Below are 5,655 nucleotides of genomic sequence, written 5' to 3'. Positions count from 1 at the left end.
TGCCTGAACACAGCTTGCTATCAGTTGCACAACCAGGAGGAAATGCTGATGAGATTCAATTAAGTGGTACAAAAGAACTCACTCAATTGACTCAGTTAGTTCCTGAGCCCATTTCCCACAGATGAGAGGCAACAAACCCCCAGAGGGCAATAATCAATGAATTGAGTACAAAGCCCTTTGGGTTTCTCCAGTTTTCAGTGTCTGAAACAGCTGGTTCTGAAAGATCTTGGAAAAATAACCTTATAGAAGGGTCTGCACAAGCCCAAATCCTGGCACAAGCACCCTCCAATCAGGAAATCATGTATTTCAAAAGGTGTGTTTTGTGGGAAGAAAGGTCTGAGGTCTCACTGATCCCTTTGTGCTGTTCACTGATAACCTAAGAAGGAATTTAAAGGTGAAAAAATTAAAACCCCTATGTGGAGCTGTGCTCTTCTTCCCATGACTTTGAGGAGTGAGTTCTCCTGGTGCTGTGTCCATGAAGATTTTCTATTTTCCTCCTATGAACAACTTTTATAGATTTTTTAAAGATTTTCTCCCCAGAATTTGTGTGGCACTGGGGCCATGGGACACGTGGCTGCAGCCACCTCTGTGTGACATGCCTTCCTAGACAGCAAAGTCCTCTGGCTTCCAAATAGTGCCCAACACACTATTCTGGCAGGAGGGAAAAAAACCCAACCCCAGCTTGTCCCAAATTAATCTGACACGGTTCGCAGGACGAAAATAATGCTAACTGCATTTGAAAAATAACCTCCTCAGCTGCATCAGTGAGCTGTAGGGCCAGTGAGCTGTAGTGTGAGGGGCTGCTTTGAAGCAGAGTGTGCCAGAGGAGGAAATTTTGAAAACTTTTTTGGACAGCAGGAAACGCTGGCCCTGGCACCAGCTCTCCCAGCTATTGTCCCTGATGAAGCTGGCTTTTGCCACTTCCTCAGCCACACAAGGCCTCTATAGTCCCTCTTTTCCCTTGGCTCAAAGCTGTGATGAGAGGTTCAAGTTTTTTGTCCCTGCTATACTTAGTCCCTCTCCTTGATGCAAGTTTTATATCCCCTCCAGATGTTGTCGAAGTCCAATAACTGCTCTTGAGAGCCAAGACAGATGTAAGCTATTTTTTAAAACACAGCTCGAGCCAACTTTCTTTCTTTGAGATGTAAAAATATAACAAAGCCTTATGAATGCCTTTTAATGCTATAGAAATGCAGAAATAAGTGCTGCAATAATCATTAGATTATTTCTCATCATCTCTCAAGGCCAAATCATAGCTCTGACAGAGTCACCGTGGCTGGGCTCCAGTGCAATCATCACCAGGGACCTGCTCCAAACACCATTGTCAAAGTCAAGGAGAAACTTTTTCCCACTGAGTTTGGGGTGCTTTGGATCAGGCTCCAAACTGCCCAAGCTTGCAGAGGCTGCCTTTGGTCCTACCAAAGCCAATACAAACACAGAGGGTGGAGATGTTAAAGACAGAGATCTCCTCAGCACTGCCCGGGGACATTTGGGCAACAAGTTCTAGAAAGCAGGTCACTCCTTTCCTTGTTAACTCCTCTGGCTGTGTTCCTTTCTGCATCCCAACCTCAACAGATCCAGTTCTTGCTCTATCCCAGCCCTGAAAGGTGAGGGGAGGCCAATAAATCTTCCTATAAGGGATAAAGAGTACCGATTCCATTGTAACAGCTTCAATACTTCCACATCAAACCCAGCTGTCCCAAAAGCCTTCACTCTTTAATCAAAAGAAAATTAAGGGGAAATTACAATCATAATAGCATATTTCATCCCAAAGGCTCCGAGAGCTCTCGATAAAAAGTTGGCCAAATGCTGTGCTTAATTACAAGTCCAGATGAGGGTGAGTGCTCTTTAACCTCTGCAATGCAGCCCCTTCCATGAGGGAACACTGCACCTGAAGGAACATTGGAAAGACTGGACCTGCTCTCCTGAAGTGCTCTGTGCAAGGAGAAGGGCCTGGAGTAAAGACTCTCTGAAAAACTCGATGGAATCACCCAGGAATAATTGGAAATTATTCCTCAGCTGGAACCTGGGTGAGGGGAATGGTCTCGTAGCTGGTACAGACAGCACAGGCAGGGCCTTGCATGAAAAATGCTCACCAGAACCTGGGGATTTACTGGATCCCCTTCCAACCTTCCCTACAAGCACCTCTCTGCTCAGCCAGCAGTGTCACCTGTGGGGTGACATCCCTTACCCAAGCCCTGGCTGGCCATGACTTCACTGAACTTCTGAGATCTGAGGATGTACAGCCAACAATGACCACAAGCGTTGATAATTTAGCACATTATCAGCAGCAAAGGCTAATTGCTACTGCTTGAATCTGGTCCATTATTCAGTGCTCTGAGTAAGTTCCTGTCTGATATCCAGCCATCCAAAGCAGCAATGTCAAAACAACAAAAAGCAAAACCAAGAAACAGCCCGCACTGACCAGGAGGATGTGTTTTCCTTCCGGCAGAAAAAGCAGCTACCTTTTGGGAAGAGATGACACTCTGGAATTGTTTCAGCAGTTGACAAATGGAATGATCGAAGCACCAGTCTGTTTATGTGCCACCTAGAACAGCATCACAAGTACAGCACAGCAGCAGACACAGACAGCAAGGGGTCTTACACCTGCCAGAACCAGTGCTGAGGTGCTTTGTGCTTGTCAGCACCACTGCTGTCCTCCTTCAGGCCTGCGGGGAGCAGCTTCCAGTTTACTCTCATTTTTTGAAAAGATGTCTAGGGTTTCAGCCCTCAAACCCCCAATATTGCCCTTAGGTTGCTAGAACAGTGCCTGGGGAACTTTTCTTGCCAAGACTGTCCAGGTGACACTGAACTGCTGCCTGTAACAGCTCAGTCCTATGAACAGCCCTGCCCCACATGGAGTCTTGGATCTTTTCACAGAACTGACAGCGGGATGCTCCAGACTTCTCTCTCTCTCTCTCATTAGCACCTGCAGCCAAGACCATGCCACCCCAGAGTGTCCCTGAGGGGAGCCAGCACCCAGTCACACCCCAAAGGAGCCAGGCCTGTGCATCCAGCACCCTCCATCCAACAGATTCCCTGAGAGATGAGCTTCTGACTCACCAGCTTGCCAACACAGCAGGAGAAGCCTGGCACATTTATAAATAATCTGGGGGAAACTCGGGGGAAACCGGAGTTTTCCTCCCTCACAGGAGCTGTTTGCAACAGGAGCTCCTGTTTCTTGGATGTTTTTAAGGAACTCTGCAGCACAGAGAGGCATTCAAATCAGGGTGTTCAGGGGACAGGCAGGGTTCCACCTGCAGGTACCCAGAGCAGCACAAGCCTGCGCTGAAATCCATGCCTTGATCTCATGGCTTTTAGTCTAAAGGTAGCTTGGACACTTCTCTGCGCCTTCTGAGCCCCCAGATCTCAGAGTTAGGATGGGAGAGCTGCAGATCTTCCTCAAGTCAATGAACTGCAGCATGACACCCAATTTTAAGCAGATCTTCCCACTGGACCATGTCACAGCTCTGCTCTCAGGTAGGGCTTACAGGGAGATTATGGCACAGCCTCCAAAACCCAGCACAGGCTTAGTCCTTTCCAAATTCCCCCTGGCACAACTTGGGACTGTGTCCTCTTGTCCTGTCACTTGGGAAAACAGACTGACTGTACCTCCCTACATTCAGGGAGTTGTGGAGAGAGGTAAGATCTCCCCTGACCCTCCTTTCCTCCAGGCTCACCCACCCCAGCTCCCTCAGCTGCTTCTCCTGCGTCTTGTTCTCCAGTATCAGAACAGGATTATTTTAAATCTTCAAATCTCTCATGGATCAGACCAAGCTGAATTCAGATGATCTTGAAATCTGCTCTCTTAATACAGATCACAGCACTGGCCAGGAGGTCACGAGCAACAATTTGGGACCCACTGTGTTAGGGGTTTGGGGGTTTTGGTCTGCACCTTGGTGGCTGTTAGTGTCATTTATTCCCTTAATTCCCTCACAGAACTGATTCCCTTAATGTCAATTTATTCTGCAAAACTGGAGCTTTCCAGAATGAATACATCTAAGCTAGAGCAGTGCATCAAAAACGTGAGAAGAGCTTCTCCCCATGGCTGCCAATGCCTGGGTCATGTAGTTTTCACCTTTTCCAGCAGTTTTGACCTCTCCACAGTAAATTGCCACAGAGACACAAGACAGCCGACCCTGCTGCACTGTCACCAGAGCTCATGGCACATCCAAGCCCAGAGAGAGGCACCTCTCCTGTTCCAGATCCAGCCTCAAGGGAAATGAAGTGTCAAATTCTGAACAACCGCATAGATCCTGTATTTTAAAAAAGCTGGGTCAATCAGCACCAATCCTTAGCCAAAATGCAAGCACAAAGGGACTATGATGAAGACAAGGACTAATCAAGTGCTAATCAGTGGCAAAATCTATAACCTGAAGTAATGATAGAGATGCCAGAGCAGGAGTTACTCTGCTGTATAAATCAGCTCAAATATCATTAGCTATTGCTTTTTGAAGCCACATAGGCAAAGAAAATTCCTGATTATTATGGTGGATTACAGGGCAATCCAATTATTATTCTCAGCACAAATACTCCTTGTAATTAATGGGCAACAGAGTTAAACTCTGCTGACATGTTTTCTCCATTAAAGCTTGTGAGCAAGTCATTGAAGGTTTCGAGCAATCTGGCAACCTCTGCACCAGTAGCTGGGTTTGGAAATGGTAATTTGTAAGCCTGTTTTATGGGATGAAGCCTCCAGATCCGTATGTCCTGATAAACGTCAGTGTTTGTGTTGCTGTTGCTGTGTGATTATCATGTGTTAAACACCGGTTCACATATCACCCTTAAATTCTCCCTGAGACATGCAGACATCAAGAAGATAAATATCTGCCACGGGTTCATGATCCACTGATGGCGTAAAAGCCAAAAACTCCTTCAGGCCTGCTGGGGATGGAAAGGAGGAGGCCAGGCCCTCCTGACTCAACAAGTCCTTGACAGTGCAGTTCATGTGGCTGGTTTTGTTACTGACTTGGTGTATTTTAGCACAAAGATTGAGAGTGTCGCCTCATGCTCTAGGCTGTGTTTTCATGCAGCGAGACACAGGGCAAGACAAGATTGATTCCATCACTGCGATGGTTGCTTTAATCCTGCCACAAGAGCAACCAGCTTGCATCCCTCTCCAGAGGGTGTTCTGTGGGTTCAGCCCTCTGGGCAGCTGTCCCTGCCTGTGACATTCCGGCTCAGCTCGATGTTTCTTCTCCCTGCTCCTCACCTTCCCTGGGTGTCTGGGCTGGGGCTGTCCTTGGGGTGGCTCAGGTGACCCCACCTGCCCCTGTCTGACTTTGGATCTTACTGAGGAAACCCCAAACTGAGCAGAATCCCAGCAATGGGGCCATTCTGGCCACATCTTCTTATGCTTAGGACATTTTTGAGGAGGCTTGGGAACACATCTGCCTCTCTCCACGTTCAAAACACAGCTCTAAGCACTCCTGTTTGAAATAATTTCCAGCTTGGTAGCACACATGACCCAGACCCCATCAGAGAGATCTCAGCCTCCAGCAGCTCTCCAAACTTTGGTCAGCTTTGGTTCACTGGGGCTGAGGGGAAACCAGCAGAGTGGGAACCCATCCCTGGATTGGGTGTGCCCGGCACGATCCTCGAGCCTGCCCGGAGGAGGATGAGGGGCAAGGGGTGAGCTGGTCCCAGGTGTCACCT

Source organism: Corvus brachyrhynchos, unplaced genomic scaffold, assembly GCF_000691975.1.
Source record: "Corvus brachyrhynchos isolate BGI_N302 unplaced genomic scaffold, ASM69197v1 scaffold266, whole genome shotgun sequence".
NCBI classification, from domain to species: Eukaryota; Metazoa; Chordata; class Aves; order Passeriformes; family Corvidae; genus Corvus; species Corvus brachyrhynchos.
The sequence above is the reverse complement of the archived record's forward strand: the minus strand, read 5'-3'. Positions refer to the sequence as shown.